The 24,000-nt window shown below is 45.0% G+C and overlaps 1 pseudogene across 1 annotated transcript in view; it reads right to left on the bottom strand.

Annotated features, from left to right (window-relative positions):
- Positions 1–24,000, bottom strand: part of LOC311134395 (histone deacetylase 7-like) — a 56,248-nt pseudogene that overhangs the window by 10,077 nt on the left and 22,171 nt on the right. Inside the window, exons 5-17 of the transcript XR_014615394.1 lie at positions 21,914–22,036; positions 21,293–21,393; positions 16,780–17,026; positions 15,452–15,648; positions 15,061–15,273; positions 14,083–14,326; positions 13,693–13,826; positions 12,944–13,064; positions 10,537–10,586; positions 8,966–9,073; positions 8,603–8,658; positions 7,450–7,537; positions 5,282–5,401 (exon numbers count right to left, since the gene is read on the bottom strand). The product of XR_014615394.1 is annotated as a histone deacetylase 7-like (transcript). The remainder of the gene's footprint in view (positions 1–5,281; positions 5,402–7,449; positions 7,538–8,602; positions 8,659–8,965; positions 9,074–10,536; positions 10,587–12,943; positions 13,065–13,692; positions 13,827–14,082; positions 14,327–15,060; positions 15,274–15,451; positions 15,649–16,779; positions 17,027–21,292; positions 21,394–21,913; positions 22,037–24,000) is intronic.

Below are 24,000 nucleotides of genomic sequence, written 5' to 3'. Positions count from 1 at the left end.
AACTATTTTTATTTTTTATACAATTTGTCAAATCTGCTCATAAATCACTCAGAGCAACAACAAAACTACACACAGAATATGTCCCAGTTTTAACAAACTACAGGGACATATATTCTTGAGTTTAGTTTCTAGCTATATTTCACCCAAACTCAGCACACAGAACCAAATGGTATCGTCTGTCACGAGAGACTATATTTCACCAAATGCCAGGCAAAACCTTGCAGGGTCTTATGAGCAGAGTAGGCCTTAAAATGCCTGCCTCTCTTGTAGTCCTGCTAGCGGCTATTTACTGTAACTATTTCGCTTTTGAAAACCACTCCACCATCGCTCAATGTCATGGTGAGGAGATAGTGAGGACTGAGTGACACCCAATTGGTAACAAACCGTGGTCATTTCCATTGTGTGTGCGTGTCGTTGTGTGTGGTTATGTGTGTGTGCTTGTGTGTGGTTATGTGTGTGTATGTGTGTGATGATGTGCATCGCAGAGTGTCTCTCGTGGACGGGATGTTCACAGGGTAAACTCAAAACACATGCGCTCCGCCATCAACTGCCAACTAGTCTCTCTCTCTCTGTCTGTCTGTCTGTCTGTCTGTCCGTCCCTCTCTCTCTCTGTCTGTCCCTCTCTCTCTGTCCCTCTCCCTCTCTGTCCCTCTCCCTCTCTCTCTCGCTCTCTCTCTCCATTGTTCTTCTCTTCTTCATCCTCTTTCTTCATTTTTTTTCTCTATTTTATTTCCCTTTCATGTTTAAGAGATGCTGGAGCAGATTAGGGGTACCCTGATGTACCACTGGTCACATCACGCTACCCTCTAGTGTGTTATATAGATACATGGTGCTGTGGTGTCATCACTGCTACCCCCTAGTGTGTTGTATAGATACATGGTGCTGTGGTGACATCACCGCTACCATCTAGTGTGTTATATAGATACATGGTGCTGTGGTGACATCACCGCTACCCTCTAGTGTGTTATATAGATACATGGTGCTGTGGTGACATCACCGCTACCACCTTGTGTGTTATATAGATACATGGTGCTGTGGTGACATCACCGCTACCCTCTAGTGTGTTATATAGATACATGGTGCTGTGGTGACATCACCGCTACCCCCTAGTGTGTTATATAGATACATGGTGCTGTGGTGACATCACCGCTACCCTCTAGTGTGTTATATAGATACATGGTGCTGTGGTGACATCACCGCTACCCTCTAGTGTGTTATATAGATACATGGTGCTGTGGTGACATCACCGCTACCCTCTAGTGTGTTATATAGATACATGGTGATGTGGTGACATCACCGCTACCCTCTAGTGTGTTATATAGATACATGGTGCTGTGGTGACATCACCGCTACCCTCTAGTGTGTTATATAGATACATGGTGCTGTGGTGACATCACCGCTACCCTCTAGTGTGTTATATAGATACATGGTGCTGTGGTGACATCACCGCTACCCTCTAGTGTGTTATATAGATACATGCTGCTGTGGTGACATCACCGCTACCCTCTAGTGTGTTATATAGATACATGGTGCTGTGGTGACATCACCGCTACCCCCTAGTGTGTTATATAGATACATGGTGCTTTGGTGACATCACCGCTACCCTCTAGTGTGTTATATAGATACATGGTGCTGTGGTGACATCACCGCTACCATCTAGTGTGTTATATAGATACATGGTGCTGTGGTGACATCACCGCAACCCCCTAGTGTGTTATATAGATACATGGTGCTGTGGTGACATCACTGCTACCATCTAGTGTGTTATATAGATACATGGTGCTGTGGTGACATCACCGCAACCCCCTAGTGTGTTATATAGATACATGGTGCTGTGGTGACATCACCGCTACCCTCTAGTGTGTTATATAGATACATGGTGCTGTGGTGACATCACCGCTACCCCCTAGTGTGTTATATAGATACATGGTGCTGTGGTGACATCACCGCTACCCTCTAGTGTGTTATATAGATACATGGTGCTGTGGTGACATCACCGCTACCCCCTAGTGTGTTGTATAGATACATGGTGCTGTGGTGACATCACCGCTACCCCCTAGTGTGTTATATAGATACATGGTGCTGTGGTGACATCACCGCTACCCTCTAGTGTGTTATATAGATACATGCTGCTGTGGTGACATCACCGCTACCCTCTAGCGTGTTACAGTGAGGGAAAAAAGTATTTGATCCCCTGCTGATATTGTACGTTTGACCACTGACAAAGAAATTATCAGTCTATAATTTTAATGGTAGGTTTATTTGAACAGTGAGAGACAGAATAACAACAACAAAATCAAGAAAAACGCATGTCAAAAATGTTATAAATTGATTACCATTTTAATGTGGAAATAAGTATTTGACCCCCTCTCAATCAGAAAGATTTCTGGCTCCCAGGTGTCTTTTATACAGGTAACGAGCTGAGATTAGGAGCACACTCTTAAAGGGAGTGCTCCTAATCTCAGCTTGTTTCCTGTATAAAAGACACCTGTCCACAGAAGCAATCAATCAATCAGATTCCAAACTCTCCACCATGGCCAAGACCTAAGAGCTCTCCAAGGATGTCAGGGACAAGATTGTAGACCTACACAAGGCTGGAATGGGCTACAAGACCATCGCCAAGCAGCTTGGTGAGAAGGTGACAACAGTTGGTGCGTTTATTCGCAAATGGAAGAAACACAAAAGAACTGTCAATCTCCCTCGGGCTGGGGCTCCATGCAAGATCTCACCTCGTGGAGTTGCAATGATCATGAGAACGGTGAGGAATCAGCCCAGAACTACACGGGAGGATCTTATCAATGATCTCAAGGCAGCTGGGACCATAGTCACCAAGAAAACAATTGGTAACACACTACGCCGTGAAGGACTGAAATCCTGCAGCGCCCGCAAGGTCCCCTTGCTCAAGAAAGCACATATACAGGCCCGTCTGAAGTTTTCTAATGAACATCTGAATGATTCAGAGGAGAACTGGGTGAAAGTGTTGTGGTCAGATGAGACCAAAATCGAGCTCTTTGGCATCAACTCAACTCGCCGTGTTTGGAGGAGGAGGAATGCTGCCTATGACCCCAAGAACACCATCCCCGCCGTCAAACATGGAGGTGGAAACATTATGCTTTGGGGGTGTTTTTCTGCTAAGAGGACAGGACAACTTCACCACATCAAAGGGACGATGGACGGCGCCATGTACCGTCAAATCTTGGGTGAGAACATCCTTCCCTCAGCCAGGGCATTGAAAATGGGTCATGGATTGGTATTACAGCATGACAATGACCCAAAACACACGGCCAAGGAAACAAAGGAGTGGCTCAAGAAGAAGCACATTAAGGTCCCGGAGTGGCCTAGCCAGTCTCCAGACCTTAATCTCATTGAAAATCTGTGGAGGGAGCTGAAGGTTTGAGTTGCCAAACGTCAGGCTCGAAAACTTAATGACTTGGAGAAGATCTGCAAAGAGGAGTGGGACAAAATCCCTCCTGAGATGTGTGCAAACCTGGTGGCCAACTACAAGAAACGTCTGACCTCTGTGATTGCCAACAAGGGTTTTGCCACCAAGTACTAAGTCATGTTTTGCAGAGGGGTCAAATACTTATTTCCCTCATTAAAATGCAAATCAATTTATAACATTTTTGACATGCGTTTTTCTGGATTTTTTTGTTGTTATTCTGTCTCTCACTGTTCAAATAAACCTACCATTAAAATTATAGACTGATCATGTCTTTGTCAGTGGACAAACGTCCAAAATCAGCAGGGGAACAAATACTTTTTTCCCTCACTGTACATGGTGCTGTGGTGACATCACCGCTACCCTCTAGTGTGTTATATAGATACATGGTGCTGTGGTGACATCACCGCTACCCTCTAGTGTGTTATATAGATACATGGTGCTGTGGTGACATCACCGCTACCCTCTAGTGTGTTATATAGATACATGGTGATGTGGTGACATCACCGCAACCCCCTAGTGTGTTATATAAAAAAAAAAAAAAAAAAAAAAAAATTGGTCATTTAGCAGACGCTCTTATCCAGAGCGACTTACAGGAGCAATTAGGGTTAAGTGCCTTGCTCAAGGGCACATCGACAGGTTTTTCACCTAGTCGGCTCGGGGATTAGAACCAGCGACCTTTCGGTTACTGGCACAACGCTCTTAACCACTAAGCTACCTGCCGCCCCAGATACATGGTGCTGTGGTAGATACATGGTGCTGTGGTGACATCACCGCTACCCTCTAGTGTGTTATATAGATACATGGTGCTGTGGTGACATCACCGCTACCCTCTAGTGTGTTATATAGATACATGGTGCTGTGGTGACATCACCGCTACCCTCTAGTGTGTTATATAGATACATGCTGCTGTGGTGACATCACCGCTACCCTCTAGTGTGTTATATAGATACATGGTGCTGTGGTGACATCACCGCTACCCTCTAGTGTGTTATATAGATACATGCTGCTGTGGTGACATCACCGCTACCCTCTAGTGTGTTATATAGATACATGGTGCTGTGGTGACATCACCGCTACCCCCTAGTGTGTTATATAGATACATGGTGCTGTGGTGACATCACCGCTACCCTCTAGTGTGTTGTATAGATACATGGTGCTGTGGTGACATCACTGCTACCCTCTAGTGTGTTGTATAGATACATGGTGCTGTGGTGACATCACCGCTACCCCCTAGTGTGTTATATAGATACATGGTGCTGTGGTGATATCACCGCTACCCTCTAGTGTGTTATATAGATACATGGTGCTGTGGTCAGATCACGCTACCCCCTAGTGTGTTATATAGATACATGGTGCTGTGGTGACATCACCGCTACCCCCTAGTGTGTTATATAGATACATGGTGCTGTGGTGACATCACCGCTATCCCCTAGTGTGTTATGTAGATACATGGTGCTGTGGTTGAGGGACACAGAGACTTCAGAGGTTTACCACACAGCTCAGTGGAGGTCGTGTGGCCATTTAAGGCAAAGCCACATCCAAGCCAGCACAGTTTCATATGGACCATCCCCTCATGATGAAGTTTAAGGGAAAACATCCACTTTTTCATCCTCACAGTTTTGTGAGAATGGGAAAATGGGGTTGGGTGGTGGGGTATTTGATGGGTGGTAACAGACGCTGAAGGGGTTTTCAGACTATTGGGCTGACCCAATCTGTTCGGTGCTTGCTCAGACGTTTTCTTTTCCAAATGAACACACCAATCATGTATTTGATGGACAGTTCCATCTACCAACGGGAGAGCATGATGTATACGGTGTTGGATAGTGCAACCTAACATACCTCAGCTGGGTCCCCGCTGCCGGGGAAGAATTTGCCATTGTCATAGCGATGCAGGGAGATGTACAGCACGCTGGGGTCGTTGTAGAAGACCGACTGGGTACCGTTCCCATGGTGAACATCCTGGACATTGGTGAGAAAGGTCAAGGGGCAGTCAGACTCCTAATTCTCTAGTATACTTAAACTAGTCTAATACTTGCTCTGAATGTTGGCATCATCCCCTTCAGTGCACACTAAAATATATAAAATTATTTGTCCTTATAAAGTAGTAGTTATGTGTGTGTGTGTGTGTATGTGTACAGTGGGGAAAAAAGTATTTAGTCAGCCACCAATTGTGCAAGTTCTCCCACTTAAAAAGATGAGAGAGGCCTGTAATTTTCATCATAGGTACACGTCAACTATGACAGACAAATTGAGAATATATTTTCTAGAAAATCACATTGTAGGATTTTTAATGAATTTATTTGCAAATTATGGTGGAAAATAAGTATTTGGTCACCTACAAACAAGCAAGATTTCTGGCTCTCACAGACCTGTAATTTCTTCTTTAAGAGGCTCCTCTGTCCTCCACTCGTTACCTGTATTAATGGCACCTGTTTGAACTTGTTATCAGTATAAAAGACACCTGTCCACAACCTCAAACAGTCACACTCCAAACTCCACTATGGCCAAGACCAAAGAGCTGTCAAAGGACACCAGAAACAAAATTTTAGACCTGCACCAGGCTGGGAAGACTGAATCTGCAATAGGTAAGCAGCTTGGTTTGAAGAAATCAACTGTGGGAGCAATTATTAGGAAATGGAAGACATACAAGACCACTGATAATCTCCCTCGATCTGGGGCTCCACGCAAGATCTCACCCGGTGGGGACAAAATGATAACAAGAACGGTGAGCAAAAATCCCAGAACCACACGGGGGGACCTAGTGAATAACCTGCAGAGAGCTGGGACCAAAGTAACAAAGCCTACCATCAGTAACACACTACGCCGCCAGGGACTCAAATCCTGCTTAAGCCAGTACATGTCCAGGCCCGTCTGAAGTTTGCTAGAGTGCATTTGGATGATCCAGAAGAGGATTGGGAGAATGTCATATGGTCAGATGAAACCAAAATAGAACTTTTTGGTAAAAACTCAACTCGTCGTGTTTGGAGGACAAAGAATGCTGAGTTGCATCCAAAGAACACCATACCTACTGTGAAGCATGGGGGTGGAAACATCATGCTTTGGGGCTGTTTTCATGCAAAGGGACCAGGACGACTGATCCGTGTAAAGGAAAGAATGAATGGGGCCATGTATCGTGAGATTTTGAGTGAAAACCTCCTTCCATCAGCAAGGGCATTGAAGATGAAACGTGGCTGGGTCTTTCAGCATGACAATGATCCCAAACACACCGCCCGGGCAACGAAGGAGTGGCTTCGTAAGAAGCATTTCAAGGTCCTGGAGTGGCCTAGCCAGTCTCCAGATCTCAACCCCATATAACATTTTTGGAGGGAGTTGAAAGTCCGTGTTGCCCAGCGACAGCCCCTAAACATCACTGCTCTAGAGGATGATCTGCATGGAGGAATGGGCCAAAATACCAGCAACAGTGTGTGAAAACCTTGTGAAGACTTACAGAAGACGTTTGACCTGTGTCATTGCCAACAAAGGGTATATAACAAAGTATTGAGAAACTTTTGTTATTGACCAAATACTTATTTTCCACCATAATTTGCAAATAAATTCATTAAAAATCCTACAATGTGATTTTCTGGATTTCTCTCATTTTGTCTGTCATAGTTGACGTGTACCTATGATGAAAATGACAGGCCTCTCTCATCTTTTTAAGTGGGAGAACTTGCACAATTGGTGGCTGACTAAATACTTTTTTTCCCCACTCTGTGTGTGTGTGTGTGTGTGTGTGTGTGTGTGTGTGTGTGTGTGTGTGTGTGTGTGTGTGTGTGTGTGCGTGTGTGTGTGTGTGTGTGTGTGTGTGTGTGAGAGACAGAGCGCGTGCATGTGGCTGTCTGCCTAGGCCCAGACTTGTGGCAGGTCTGAGTCATGTGGAAAGCAGAGATCATCGTGAATGCTGACACCAAGCTTATGGTCAATATGTGTGTTGTGTACGCAAGTAAGCACGCGTGTGTCTGTGTTTAGATCCCATGTGGGGACCAGTGATAGCGGCCGTCTCTCACCCAGTCCACAATGAGGATCTTGCTGACGCTGAGTTTGTGCTGGAGCTGCTTGGCTGCGATGGCCACGGAGTTGAAGAAGCAGAAACCCCTTTGGTGAGACACACACATATGGGGACATGTGAAGACTTATGAGAACATGTCCCCATAATGACACCATAGACACCCAATGTAAAGTCAATACTTTTTTAAGGATATGTAATGTGAGGGCGTCCTCACTATACACAAACTAGGTGATGTGAGGACATTAGTGCCAATGGGTCAAACATGCCTTGTTTCACTGAACATGCACTCATATTTAGGCATGGTATGGTTGGACAGTACCAGAACGTAGGGTTGCAAAGTATGAATGATGGAAAATAGACACGGCAAGTAAGCGTCTGACAATCTCAGACAAAGGAAACCATGACTAAAACATAAGCAAAACACGAAGACTAAAACACTCTCTACATGCTCTGGTAAAATAACTTCTCGTGACCTCCTCACTCCTCATGCATTTCAGAGAATGTGTTTCTCATTAACAACTTAGAGTAAGCTGACTCGTACTCAATATTCATATGATATTGTGAGACAGAGAAGGTGTGAGAGAAAGGGTTGATGTATGAAAACCAAAAGAGGAATGTTGAAAGCGGTGGTGTCAGCAGGATATGAACTCGGTGAGTGTGAACTAAACTGTAGATCATATCTGCCGTCCAACTCTTCTCCTCCAGAAAGTCATTATCGACACATAAATAACTACTGACAGGCACTGCTAAGTACACACACGATCATACGTGAACTCACACATGCACACACAGACGCATGCATACACACACGCGTATGCAAGCACACAAGCAGACAAGCACACACACGCATGTGGTAAGCGTACTAAAGCCTTCTATTTAAGGGTGACACACACACACACACTCACACACATGCACACACTTGGAGATGGTGCTGTAGGCTGACAGCACAATGTCCTGAGAGCTGGACATGAATTGAGCAGCGCGGGTAGATGTAGATTGCTGTTAGCCTTGGGCAAGTAACACACATACTCCATACACACACATAACACACACCTGAAAGGTGCTTTTGATGTGTAGGGAACCCTTTGAAATGATTTTAGAGACCTCCTGGTTCCGTGTGTGTGTGTTTGTGTGTGTGGTGCAGTACTTACAAGGGGGTAGAGTGGGCTGCATGATGTCCAGGGGGCCTCACCACTGCAAAGCCATTCTGTGAGGAGGGAATAGAAACTGTAACACTGACTCTGGCTTTCTCTGACTAAATCTTACGATTTCACTTTTATTAGTTGAATACAGGTGACATTGAAAGGTTTTGATATAGCCATATTCAATTCCAATTTCATGTGAAATTCATAAATTCAATAAACCACGAAGAGAAATTACCATACAGTATGCTTCAATGTCAATGTGTATTGATGTATGTTACTGAGTTGACAATTCTGATCAGCTGTGTTACAGCTCTGACAGGACTAAGTGGGGGTGTAACGGAGTTGACAATGAGCGATTGGCAGTCTCACCTTCAGCTCTCCCTGTGCCACCCTAAATGCCAGCTCCGTCACGCTGCCTGCTGCCAAGCGAGACGCCGTTGACGTGTGTGTCTCGTTCCAGATCGTATCGTTGTCCACCTGTCAATCACGCAAAACCAAGACGTTACGACAGGGTCGGGATAAAAATCATAACCACAGGGAGAAACATGGGCATCATTTATAAGTTGATTGGTTGAAATAGGTGTCAGACCAATGAGGTAAAAAGGAAGTCACCCATTGGAATAGGGAAACTGAGGTGACAGGTTGTGGGAAGGACTCCAGTATTGGATTACAAAGTCTACTGTTTATTCCAACTAAATGAAGAGTATCGTGACTTATTGGGAGCCAGGGGATAGGGTTTGGCAAGGGTAACATTTACCCACACCAATCACCACAACATTGACTTACTGCTGGTGTAAAGGGGGTTGTAAAGTATGCCTGTTCTCAGATTCTCTCTCTCCCTCCCTCCCTTTGTTATTCCATGTTTCAAAACTCCACATTTCTGGCGGTTTGGCACGACGGAACAATGAAATCAGAGGAATTTCTTTTATCACCGTCTTGGCCATCTTGTTCCAATCAGTGTGCCTGACCAGAGGAGCCAAGGGCCGGAAATCCAGGCAGATCAGGCGTCTTATCAACACCATACAAAGCCCCTTCCTCCTCCTCTCCTCTCCTCCTCTTTCTCTCATCTTCTTCCTCCTCCACTCATCTTTTCTTCATCCTCTTCTTCTGTGTCTGCATATATTTTATATTTATTTGATACAAACCCTCCTCTCCTCCTCCACTTTCATTTTCCCCCTGTTTCTCTCATCTCCTTCCTTCTCCTCTCCTCTTCCTCAATGTCCGCATTTTCTCTTTCCTTATCAACACCATACAGGCCTACTTCTTCCTCACCCCCCCCCTTCTCTTCTTCAACTCATCCCTGCCTCATCCTCTTCTTTGGTGTCCATATTCTCTCTTTCCCCACATCCCGTCCTCCTGAAAAAACAATTCAGAGTCTCTCTCTCTCTCCCTCCCTCTCCCTCTCTCTCCCTCCCTCTTTCTCCCTCTCTCTCCCTCCCTCTCCCTCTCTCTCTCCCTCCCTCTCTCTCCCTCTTTCTCCCTCTCTCCCTCTTTCTTCCCCTCTCTTTCTCCCTCTCTCCCTCTTTCTCCCTCTCTCTCTCTCTCTCTCTCTCCCTCTCTCTCCCTCTTTCTCCCCCTCTCTCTCTCCCGCTCCCTCTTTCTCCCTCATTCTCCCTCTCTCTCTCTTTCACTCTCTCTCTCCCTCCCTCTTTCTCCCTCTCTCTCTCTCCCTCTCACATTTTCTTTGTCTTTGATATCTATTTGGCGTTTCGACCAAGTCCCTGCCAACAACAACATCCTCCATAATTTGTCGTCCTATTAGCTTAATTGTGTAATGAGGTATAATCAAGCATGTAATGTTTGCCATTTTGTAATGTGATTAGATAAGTGGAAAGATTTTACATGACTCTTTGATTGTGCATTACAGGGTCTGTTGAGCTGTGTACTGTAAGTGTGTGTATGTGTGTGTGTGTGTTTGTGTGTAATTTTGAGTAACTCACCCCAACTCCTCCACATGGTAGCATCACAAACATCCTTTGAGAGAAGATTCCTGCAAGAGAAAGATAAGATAACGTTCATGTGCCTTAATAACAAACTTGTATGCCATCTGTAAATACGAATAAAACATTTAAATTAAGAGCCTAGTTGGTTTAGCCACGGAAAAAGACAGGAACCTTCCCGCTAGCCATGATTGGCTGAGATAATGGGTGGGTTGGACATGCCAAGAGATGAGTTCGGATTGGTCTGCCATGTAGCACGCTTCTGTCTATAACATGAGCTGCTCAGTATGTGTAGATAATCCTTGCTACTGCAGCTTTTTTTAAAGATATAATGTTAGCCATGGAGAACTGCAAAAGTGTTGCTACTGCTCTCAACAACGTTTCTGCCCTGAATTTAGCAAGCGCTATCGACAAAGATCAGTGGGAGAAAGTACTACTTTCTGCACAGGGCCAGTGTGAACCGGAGTGGCTTGACACAACGGGCCAAACAAGCTGTAGCTAGCTACAAACAAAACGGAAAAGACACAGAACGTCTTACTTAAAGTGGTTCCAGTCTGCCGTGAAGCGTTCATCCATGTATACGGGTAAGAGTCTAGCTACAGAATCATTACATCATTTGTTTTGGTACTGTCCATTTGTAGCTTGTTTTTGGTCACAGGTCCAGGAATGGCTGAAGGATTGAAATATTTACCTGGAGCTAACCCTGCAGATAGCACTACTGGGTAATCTGAAAAGTCAGTCAATCGATCAATAATATAATAATACTTTTAGCAAAAATGTTTATTTTTAATTTACAATCTGTAGAAACAATGAGAATAGAAGGGTTCAGAACTTTTGTGAAACATCACAGTACAGTTGAAAAATATATGGCAAATAGAAATCCAATATGGATGGTGTTAAGAGATAGATGGGAGGTGTTGAATGGAGCTGAAGGATGGGACTAATAACAACTAACAACAACTAATAACAACAAGATAAGTAATGTAAAGCATACTGTGTCCATAATAAGTATATAGGTTATAGGTTGAGAGCTTTTGTGAAAGAGCACAGTTAGAAAGATATGGCATATAGAAGCAAACTGGATGGACGTCATGAAAATGATCGGAGAGGTTGAGGGTAGAGGACGTTCAGGAGTAAAAACAAACAAAATTGAATTATTGTAAAATTGACTGTGTCCATAAAATGTATAAGCTGGAAGTAGAGGCCTAAGCATTGTTGTTCACTAGTTTACTCCAATTAGGGAAGGGGTGTTGGGGTTGGAAAGTAATGAAGGGAAAACAATATATATAAAAAAGATATATATATAAAAAAGTGTCTAGCTACATTTTCAGATATTATAGGTTTCTAATTTTGTTAGAAAGTCACTTTCATTGCAAGTTAAAGCGTACTGTTCGCTAGCTAGCGAATGTTAGTTTGCTGGCTCGATAGCTAACATTACTTGTATGATCTGTGTAGTAATATTATTTGTATCTCAGAAATCCATTTGCATTGCTAGTTATAACCTAATGTTAGCTAGCTAGATAACATTGAACCTAGTTGGTTAGCTTTAGCTACCTGCAGATTCATTCTACAGCATTTCATGCATTGTGGCTAGCTATGACAATCCATTTGTACTGTAGCTATGGGTTGGGATTATGGTTCATTGTTTAGATAGCTAGCTAGCTGCATGTCTAAGCAAAAGACTCCACTTCGCCAGATGATTACATGACCCATCAAGTTAGCCAGGTGTGTCTTGGGGTGATTATGGCCATATTGTACCCTGTGCATGTACCCTGTGCATGTGACAAATACATTTGGATTTTATTTAATATAATGTGTGTTTACCAGAGACGGTAATGTGAAGAACAACATGACCTGCACCAAAGTCAGATTAGGATATAGGCCAAGGACTAGATAATGTGTATTTTTACCTGGAGTTTTTCCTTATTGTAGGCTACTACTTTCACCACTTTTAGTCTTGAAATCTTTGGTTGTTTACTGAGTCTCTACTTTTATCCAAAGTAAAAAACAGCACTTACAATTTTGCTACATAAGACCAAATCGAGGCGGTTGGTCACAAATGATCCATGCATATGTGTATAGGTCTGTGTGTGATTATGAGTGTGCAAAAATACTGATGTTTGCCTAATGCCCAAGTGAGTGAGAGTGTTTGACAATGAGGTGCATCAGAGCTGTGTTGGTGTGAGTGTGTGTACAGTATGTGTCAGTGCGTGAAGATGAGTGTGTGTGTGTGTGTGTGTGTGTGTGTATGTATGTGCGTGTGTGAAAGATAGAGAAAGACTGAGTGTGTGTCTGTGTGAAGATGTGCGTGTGTGTGTGTGTGTGTATGTATGTGCGTGTGTGAAAGATAGAGAAAGACTGAGTGTGTGTCTGTGTGAAGATGTGTGTGTGTGTGTGTGTGTCACACCAGCCAGCTTGCGGTTGTCCAGTTTGAGGCGATTGATTGGGTTGGTGCCGTACAGCCGGACGTGCATCTCGGAGTGGACAGACTGAAGCTCCTCCAGAGAGGCCTTCCTGCTACAGATACACTACAGGAGCAAACACACACGCTTCATTAAAATGTACTGTTAACACACACACACAAATTAAAGAACAGACACTCGCACAGTTGACCAGTGTAGAGGGAGCTGCAATGTAGGGGTGTAACCCTAGGTGGCAGCAGTGCTCATAGTAGGCGTTAGAAATTGGCCCATCATCTTTGAACAAAGTAGCACTGTAGCGTTTACTAAGCTTCAGTTTATCTCTCGTGGATAGACTACGTAACATAAATAGTATCGTAACATCTGTCAAAAGAGGGATGTGGGATGCCACGGCTTTCTAGCAACAGTTGTTACAGTGCACAGGTTTTTTCCTCACTGGTTATTTGAACAAATCATGATTTAGCGGGTGTGCACGTCTTTCCAAATTCAGAAGGGGAGGGGGCATTTGGCCCATAGACTTGCCTGAGTCTTGTAGAGAGAGAGGAGCCCTGCTTCCGATTCTCGTTTTAGTATATTTTTTTATACATCCACCCCGCAAGTATCTGACGCAATTAGGCCAGATTCTAGTTCTGGCCATCTCAGGGACCGGCACCGGTCCACAGACCAGAGGTTGAGAAACACTGGTGTAATATATCATCATATAACACACAAACACTATACATATATATATATATACCTCACACTGGTTCCTGAGGCCTCTTTCTTGCAGTCTGGACCAGATGCTCTGGATTCTCCCAGCATGCTCTGGGTGTCGGCTGTTGTCGCCACAGGTGCACTGGTGCTTCAGCATCTGAGAGTCATACACCAGACCTACACACACGCACGCACACACACATACACACACATACAAACACACACTGTGGTTTAGATACCATACGAAATAGGTAGAAAGAAAGACAGCCAGTCAGACAGATAGATAGATACATGGATGGGACCACAGAGATCCTATTAAATTATAATATGTAATTCTATAGACAGGACATACAGCACCTTCTGAATATATAGTAAGCTGTCCATGAGATACAACATAAAGCATTGTGTACAGCACTCCCCAAGTCTCTCTCACCAGTGGTGAATCTTAGCTTGGTGTGGGTCTCCGGACCAGTGCTGGCCAGAGACAGCAGGGTGTCTGTGGGCTGTGGGGGATGGGGAGGGGGAAGGGAGGTGGAGGCAGGGGAGGACTTTGCGCGGCCGAGGGGGCGGTGGGAAGGGCCCAGAACCACGGGCACACCCAGGGGGTCCAGGTGGGTCGCCTGTCTGCGCCTTTCTGTCAGGACCTGAAGGTGCCTGGACTTCTCCCAATAGAATGACTGGAGGGAGGGGGGAGGGAGGGAGGGAGAGAGAGAGAGAGAGAAGGGAGGAAGGGGAGAGAAAAGGGGAGACAGGAGGGAGAAAGGGAGAGAGAGAGGGGAGGAAGGGGAGAGAAAAGGGGGGACAGGAGGGAGAAAGGGAGAGAGAGAGAGAGATGACTAGAAGTCTGATTATTTTGTTTATTTGTTTGTTTATCCAGATCCTTAGTACCTGTTACTTTAGCAACGACATAAAACGGGCAACTAAGAGCTGAGCTATTGAGCTGTGATTCTATGGTGCCCTCTATTGGTGAGCCAAACTGGTGGTCTGAACTGAAGCTGTAGTTGAGAGTGGGACTAATTGAATAATTGTATATATGACCTACGTAGCACTTCATGTGTGTTGTGAGTGTGTGTGTGTGTGTGTGTGTGTGTGTGTGTGTGCATGCTCGTGCATGCATGCATATTAGAGGAGGCTGGTGGGTGGAGTTATAGGAGAACGGGCTCATTGTAATGGCTGGAATGGACTTTATGGAACAGAGTTAAACGTGGTTTCCATATCTTTGATGTGTTTGATACCATTCCATTAATTCCATTCCAGCCATTACAATGAGCCCGTCCTCCTATAGCTCCTCCAACCAGCCTCCTATGATGCATATGTGTGTGTGTGTGCGTGTGTGCGTGTATGTGTGTATGTGTGCGTGTATGTGTGTATGTGTGCGTGTATGCGTGTGTGCATGCGTGAGAGCGTGTACCTGATTCATCAGAGGTCTGTATTTCCTGATATGTTCCCCCTGGCTGTCTCGTGAGGAGTTAGACTCTGTGTCCCACATTGACTCAGTGCTGCTGGTGCCACTCTGTCTACTTCTCTGGTAGCCATCGCCCTCCCCTGACCTGGTCTCCTCTGGGTCCATGTCCTCCGAGGGGATTTGTGTGAGATGAGGCTTCTCACTGGACTTGGTCATGAGCTGAGGAGGGACACAGGGTCAAAGGTCATCATGCATGTCTTCACTCTTCTTCTTCATGTCTCACTAGTACTATTACGCAGCATCTAGATATATGTTTTGTACTGTGTGTGTGTGTCTGTGTTGCTTAAAAATTCCCAAGGTATGTGTGTGTGTGTGCCCAATCTGTCCAATCTCTCACCTGGTGTGTGTTCTGTTTGAGTCTCTCCAGCTGCAGAGCGTTGTGGTGCTGCTGCAGTAGCTGGTGCTGCTGGTGGTGGTGAGAGGGAAGTGGGGGCTCAGACCGGGTCCGACCCAGGGGCCTGTGGGGGCCCAAGGGGGCCAGGCCTTCCAGTCTGGAGGAGGGGTACTGGATAGGGCCTGGGCTCAGGCCTCGCACTGGAGGAAGAGAGAGGTGTGAAGGGAGAGGGGAAAAGAGAAGGGGGAGAGAGAGGGATAGAGGGAGGGAGTGAGAGAGAAATAGAGAGGGGGAGGAAGGAGGGAAAGGGTTTTAAATGGGAAAGAGAGAGGGGGAGAGAGAGAGAAAGAGGGAGGGAGAGAGAGAGAAGGAGAGAGAGAGGGGGTTAAATGGGAAAGAGAGAGGGGGAGAGAGAGAGAGAGAAAGAGGGAGGGAGAGAGAGAGAAGGGGGGAGAGAGAGAGAGAGAGTTACAGACAGAGAGACAGAGACATCAGGATCATCATGTTTGACTAAAAAAATAAAATGGACTTTGTCTCTTGACCAGAAAGGAAGCAGACTCTGTTGTGGGAATGTTTTGATCTAGGCATGTGGATCATTCACTAGATAATGTCCTCATATCTATAACATTATCAAGTGAATGATCCACATGCCTAGATCAAAACATTCCCACAACAGAGTCTGCTTCCTCTCTGGTCAAGAGACAACGTCCAATTTCTTTTTTTAGTCAAACATGATGATCCTGATGTCTCTCTGTCTGTAACTCTCAGTTTGATGAGTCTGGGTAACCAGGAAATAGATCCATTTGAGGAGTCTGGGTATCCAGGAAATAGATCATTTACATTTACGTCATTTAACAGACACTCTTATCCAGAGCAACTTACAGTTAGTGAGTGCATACATTTTCATACTGGCCCCCGGTGGGAATCGAACCCACAACCCTGGCGTTGCAAGCGCCATGCTCTACCAACTGAGCTACACGGGGGGCTCATCAGTCTGATGAGTCTGGGTAACCAGGAAATAGATCAGTTTGATGAGTCTGGGTAATCAGGAAATAGATCAGTTTGATGAGTCTGGGTAACCAGGAAAAATATCAGTTTGATGAGTCTGGGTAACCAGGAAATAGATCAGTTTGATGAGTCTGGGTAACCAGGAAATAGATCAGTGGATTAGTGGATGAAGTAACTGGCATTCAGTCAAACGGTCGATAGAGGGCAGTGTCGCTCTATGTGTGTTTCATTAGCTGTGCATGCAGCAGTCCTGAAGGCTCCAGGATTACTACAGGTGTGTGTGTGTGTGTGCGTGCGTGTATGTATATCTGTGTGTGTCTCACCAGTTACTAGCTGTGTATGCGGAGGTCCTGAGGGCTCCAGGATGAACAGGGGCTGGAGGTGCTGGTGGGCAGCACTGTGTCTCTCCATGGGCAGGTAGATCTGGGGCATTACCCTGGCCACCCTCTGATGACTACCCGTTTCCCTATCACCCTGGCCGGGCAGCCCGGTGCTGATGCTTGGCAGGGCGGTGGAGCAGGGCACCATGAAGTAGGCCAGCGTACCATCCTGGAGTAGCAACCTCTGAGCCTGAGGGAGGGAGGGAGGGAGGGAGGGCCGGAAAACACAAAACATTCAAACATAACTGCTAAACACACTAACTAAATTGAGTAGTGTTAACTCAAACAACAATAGTCATTTAAACTTGATTCAATTACTGTAGGTAGTATGCACTCAATTACTAACTGCTGGGGTATCAAACTTCAGTCCTCAAGGGTTCAATGTCTGTTAGAATAGTTTGACAGTTTCATTCCTTTAGTGTAAGTGTAAGAGCAGAAAGAAACGTCAGTTTGCTGAAATCTGGTGGTGAAATATTTTCTTGGGAAACTGAAAAGTTTAACACTAATCTAATATTCATGGTACAGCACAGTACAGTACAGCCGGGTGGCCAAATGTTTTAAACAGGCCTGTTGAAGAGAAAGAGAGAGAGAGAGAGAGAGAGAGAGAGAGAGAGAGAGAGAGAGAGAGAGAGAGAGAGAGAGAGAGAGAGAGAGAGAGAGAGAGAGAGAGAGAGAGAGGACACCCCTTCAAATTAGTGGATTTGGCTATTTAAGCCACACCCTTTGCTGACAGGTGTATAAAATCGAGCACACAGCCATGCAATCTCCATAGACGAACATTGGCAGTAGAATGGCCTTACTGAAGAGCTCAGTGACTTTAAACGTGGTACCGTCATAGGATGCCACCTTTCCAACAAGTCAGTTTGTCACATTTCTGCCCTGTGCGTAGAATTCGTCTGTCCTCGGTTGCAACACTCACTACCGAGTTCCAAACTGCCTCTGGGAGTTACGTCAGCACAATAACTGTTCGTCGGGAGCTTCATGAAATGGGTTCCCACAAGCCTAAGATCACCATGCGCAATACCAAGCGTCGGCTGGAGTGGTGTAAAGCTCGCCACCATTGGACTCTGGAGCAGTGTAAACGTGTTCTCTGGAATGATGAATCACGCTTCACCATCTGGCAGTCCGATGGACAAATCTGGGTTTCGCGAATGCGTAGTGCATAGTGGTTATGAACGTAGTATGGTTCAGCTTATCAACCAGCTAATTAAATCAGTTGGTAGAGCATGGCGCTTGCAACGCCAGGGTTGTGGGTTCGTTTCCCACGGGGGGCCAGTATAAAAAATGTATACATTGTATGCACTCACTAACTGTAAGTCACTCTGGATAAGAGCATCTGCTAAATGACTAAAATGTAAAATGTAAATGTCAAGTTTGGTGGAGGAGGAGGAATAATGGTCTGGGGCTGTTTTTCATGATTCGGGCTAGGCCCCTTAGTTCCAGTGAAGGGAAATCTTAACGCTACAGCATACAATGTCATTCTAGACGATTCTGTGCTTCCAACTTTGTGGCAACAGTTTGGGGAAGGCCCTTTCCTGTTTCAGCATGACAATTCCCCCGTGCACAAAGCGAGGTCCATACAGAAATGTTTTTTTCGAGACCGGTGTGGAAGAACTTGACTGGTCTGCACAGAGCCCTGACCTCAACCCCATCGATCACCTTTGGGATGAATTGGAACGCCGACTGCGAGCCAGGCCTAATCGTCCAACATCAGTGCCTGACCTCACTAATGCTCGTGTCTGAATGGAAGCAAGTCCCCGCAGCAATGTTCCAACATCTAGTGAAAAGCCTTCCCAGAAGAGTGGAGGCTGTTATAGCAGCAAAGGGGGGGACCAACTCCATATTAATACCCATGATTTTGGAATGAGATGTTTGACGAGCAGGTGTCCACATACTTTTGGTCATGCAGTGTAAGTCCCAAATCTCCACACCCCCTCCCTTTCAGTATTTGAAATGGACAGTGTTCAAAGATATGACATACATTATCTGTAATAGTAAAGGAATACAATCCCATGGGGGGGAACATTTGTCTGCGTTTACATAGGCAGCCCAATCCTGATCTTTCAAAAGACCAATCATTGGTAAAAGTTCAAAATTGGGCTACCATTTTAAAGCTAATAAAGTTGTTTTAAACCGGAACACACACACACACTAAACCTCATGGGCATCCAAATCCAATTTTGACCCTAAACCTCATACTGCTCTTATATTAAGATTCTGAAACAACTGTGCTCTTGAAATCTAGTGCGTGTGCCATTGTGGTAGTGAATGGGACATTGTGTGACACTGTGTGTGGTAGGAAATGGCTCAATCAAGTATGGAAATGTTAATTATGTTGATGATGATGCTTCTTGGATAGAGCAGAACAGACACATACTATACTGCCTTCAGAAAGTATTCACACCCCTTCACTTTTTCCACATGTTGTTGTGTTACAGCCTGAATTTAAAATGGATTACATTTAGATTTTAAATAATCAGTCTGTTTAAGCTAGAGATATCTGTTTTTTTGCATGGGCAATCCACCGCATCAGCCGATGTTGGCCTTTCGCATCTGCGGTGAAAGGTGGCAGTTCTACAGCGGTGTTGTCAGACCAGAAAGTCGCATCCCGAATATTGGTCTTCTCACGAAAACGTCTGTATGACCCCTCTATGAAATGATGAGACTCCCTCGAACATATGATGGTGTTCTCCGCTTTGCTCTACGACCCCCACAAGCGTCACAGGACTCGTCTGAAGTCGGTACCGCCGATCTGCCAACTTCTGTCTGTAGCGTCCGCACAGCTTGGGCTACACACTAATATGACCCCTCTATGGAAAGGTGAGACGCTCACCTAGGACGCCCACAAGTCTCACAAGAGTCGTTTTAAGGTAGCCCAGTACCAGTTAAAAACATTTATGGAAGTAGTTTAGTGCCTAAAAAAGGGGTTAAATGTGTCCCCCCAAAAAATATAGGCCAGACAATTCAAATGCGTTTGTATGGGCTAATAGCATTAAGGCCAAATTCAATGTTTCCTAAAATTCTAAATCAACGTAAATGGTATGACCATCTTAAAACAATTCCATACCCCTCCCCCAGGCTTAAACTCTAGGGGGTTAATTTACACCCAGTCACTAGAAAGATAAAGGCGTCCTTCATTTTACAATACATTTCAGTCATTTAGCAGACGCTCTTATCCAGAGCGACTTTACAGTTAGTGAGTGCATACATTTTCATACTGGCCCCCCATGGGAAACGAACCCACAACCCTGGCGTTGCAAGCGCCATGCTCTACCAACTGAGCTACAGGGGACTAATCCAGTTGACGGAAAGGAAGTTACATGGCTGTAATTGGAGAAAGCTGAGGTTGGATCGACAACATTGTAGTTACTCCACTATACTAACCTAAATGACAGAGTGAAAAGAAGGAAGCTTGTACAGAACAAAAATATTCCAAAACATGCAATAAGGCACTAAAGTAATACTGCAAATTAACTTTTTGTCCTGAATACAAAGCATTATGTTTGGTGCAAATCCAACACAACACATCACTGAGTACCACTCTTCATATTTTCAAGCATGGTGGCTGCTGCATCATGTTATGGGTATGCTTGTAATCGTTCAGGACTGGGGAGTTTTTTAGGATAAAAAGAAAAGGAATAGAGCTAAGCACAAGCAAAGTCCTAGAGGGAAACCTAGTTCAGTCTGCTTTCCAACAGACACTGGGAGACAAATCCACCTTTCAGCAGGACAATAACCTAAAACGCAAGGCCAAATGTACACTGGAGTTTCTTACCAAGACGACATTGAATGTTCCTGAGTTGCCTAGTTACAGTTTTGACTTAAATCGGCTTTAAAATCTATGGCAAGACTTTAAAATGTCTGTCTAGCAATAATCAACAACCAACTTGACAGAGCTTGAATAATTTTTTTATGAATAATGGGCAAATGTTGTACAATCCAGGTTTGCAAATCTGAGAGACTAACCCAGAAAGAATTACAGCTGTAATTGCTGCCATAGGTGATTCTAACATGTATTGACTCAGGGGGTTGAATACTTATCTAATAAAAATATAGTAGTGTTTTATTTTCCATTAATAAATAAAAAATGTTAGAATGTTTCTTCCACTTTGACATGACAGAGTATTTTGTGTAGATCATTGACAAAAAATTACAATTAAATCCATTGTAATCCCACTTTGTAACACAACAAAATGTGGAAAAAGTCAAAAGTCAAACATAAATTGTACACATCAACTAGGTCACTACATTAGTGTATAGTGTCTTATTAGTGTGAAATTATTCTTATAGTAAACAGTATTGTAATTACTCATTGTTGCAATGTACTTACATTTTACCTCGGAGAGAAGGGGGTGGGAGGAGAGAGGGGGTGGGAGGAGAGAAGGGGGTGGGAAAAGAGAAGGGGGTGGGAGGAGAGAGGGGGTGGGAGGAGAAAGGGGGATTGAGAGGGGCTCACCTCGTGGGTTAGTCCGATAGTAAGTGGGCTGTCCGAGAGAAGGCTGTCATTGGGCGAGCTGCACCCTGACACTGGAGTGCTACTGCTGCTGGGGGAGGAGTCTGGAGGACGGAAGGGAGGGACAGCCAATCAGGATAATACATGGAACTGTGTGTGTTAGTGGTAGTACACAAAGACTAATCCGCCCAGCACTAACACACCTGATTCAACTAACCACTTCAGTGTTTCCCCTATATGCATTTAGCTGCTAACTCGTGGCCACAATCATGGCCCGTTCCCCCCCCCTCCTCCTTCCCCCCAGCTAACTCTGCCACCGCTGCTTTAAAAAATCCTAAGGGGAACACTGCACTTAATCATCAAGACCCTGGTCATATTCAATTGGCACCAAAGGGAAGAAAAGACACTGAAACAGGGAGGGACTACCTGAACTTGGCCAATAAGAAACTCTTGTTACATTTTCCGCTGTGCTCACTAATGAATAGGACTCAGGTACATTAGTGCTAGGCTGGGGAAAAACGTCTCACAAACTGCGGCTCTACAGTACCAGGAAGGAGGAACACTAAGATAACATAACATGAGAGGCTTTTTTGATAGACAGTGGACACAACAAAGCAGGAGTACCTAGAGTATCCGGCATTCTGTGCTTGACGGTGGGCGGGGCGCTGGTCTTGCGTTGGAGAGGGTTCTGTCTGGGGTTGATTTGCTTCTTCAGTTTACTTCTCACCTTCAGGAGGGGCTCAGAGGCTGAACACATGCACGCACGCACACACAAACGCACACACATACATACCACACACACAAGCGAGCACGTACATACAGACACAACATACAAATGGATGTTAATAGTTTGGACAATCCAAGACATTTCTCTAACACATGCTTAGACAGTATACAACAAAAACAGTCAGTTGAAGGCATAAAAGCTGAGCACAATCAATATAGGCAAATCAAAATGGCTACAGATCCATAATGTGCTCTCATCATAAACTGATTCCTTTACAGTACATAACAAAACCCTATCAAAGCTCTTCAACAGCACGGCAGAACAAATAACAAAAGTTTCATGTTTACTTTGGCAACTAGCACAATAGGCTTAACTTAATGACCAATCAGCAAGCGGCTTGGCCCAGACAAAAGACGCAGATCACTGAGGGGTGTGTAGCCGCAAAATTGGCCAATGCTGCTAGGGTAACACAGGTAAATAATGGCATTGTAATAGAACTTCAGGTGACACAGTGTACAGTTAGTAGGAACCACTCCTTAGTACTGTAGTCCTTACGCATAGAGATGGAAAGAGGGCACGCCTACTATCTTTGCAACTGATCATGTCTAATCAAATCACATTTTATTATACTCACATGCATCATAAACAACAGGTGTAGACTAACAGTGAAATGCTTACTTATGGGCCCAGAGAGAGAGAAAATAGAGAAATAATAGAAAAGTAATAACACGTAATAATAAAAGTAATAATAAATACACAATGAGTAACAATAACTTGGCTTTTTACCACAGGAGCAGGAGGAGCAGAAGGAGCACTGCCAGAGCCCTGCAAAATGACCTCCAGCAGGCCACAAATGTGCATGTGTCTGCTCAAATGGTCAGAAACAGACTCCATGAGGGTGGTATGAGGGCCCGACATCCACAGGTGGGGGTTGTGCTTACAGCCCAACACCGTTCAGGACGTTTGGCATTTGCCAGAGAACACCAAGATTGGCAAATTCGCCACTGGCGCCCTGTGCTCTTCACAGATGAAAGCAGGTTTACACTGAGCACATGTGACAGACGTGACAGAGTCTGGAGACGCCGTGGAGAACGTTCTGCTGCCTGCAACATCCTCCAGCATGACCGGTTTGGTGGTGGGTCAGTCATGGTGTGGGGTGGCATTTCTTTGGGGGGCCGCACAGCCCTCCATGTGCTCGCCAGAGGTAGCCTGACTGCCATTAGGTACCGAGATGAGATCCTCAGACCCCTTGTGAGACCATATGCTGGTGTGGTTGGCCCTGGGTTCCTCCTAATGCAAGACAATGCTAGACCTCATGTGGCTGGAGTGTGTCAGCAGTTCCTGCAAGAGGAAGGCATTGATGCTATGGACTGGCCCGCCCGTTCCCCAGACCTGAATCCAATTGAGCACATCTGGGACATCATGTCTCGCTCCATCCACCAACGCCACGTTGCACCACAGACTGTCCAGGAGTTGGCGGATGCTTTAGTCCAGGTCTGGGAGGAGATCCCTCAGGAGACCATCCGCCACCTCATCAGGAGCATGCCCAGGCGTTGTAGGGAGGTCATACAGGCACGTGGAGGCCACACACACTACTGAGCCTCATTTTGACTTGTTTTAAGGACATTACATCAAAGTTGGATCAGCCTGTAGTGTGGTTTTCCACTTTAATTTTGAGGGTGACTCCAAATCCAGACCTCCATGGGTTGATAAATTTGATTTCCATTGATAATTTTTGTGTGATTTTGTTGTCAGCACATTCAACTATGTAAAGAAAAAAGTATTTAATAAGATTATTTCATTCATTCAGATCTAGGATGTGTTGTTTAAGTGTTCCCTTAATTTTTTTGAGCAGTGTATTTTTTGGAGCATCTGATGACCTAACGTGTTGAGTGACAAACATTAATTTCTCCTGTCCCCTCCGCCACAAATGATGTCAAATCTTCCCACGTTTCTAGTTTGACCAGCTGTTTTCAGCAACTGA

The sequence above is a fragment of the Coregonus lavaretus genome (genome assembly GCF_964263955.1).
Source record: "Coregonus lavaretus genome assembly, chromosome: 8".
Taxonomy (NCBI): domain Eukaryota; kingdom Metazoa; phylum Chordata; class Actinopteri; order Salmoniformes; family Salmonidae; genus Coregonus; species Coregonus lavaretus.
The sequence above is the reverse complement of the archived record's forward strand: the minus strand, read 5'-3'. Positions and strand labels throughout refer to the sequence as shown.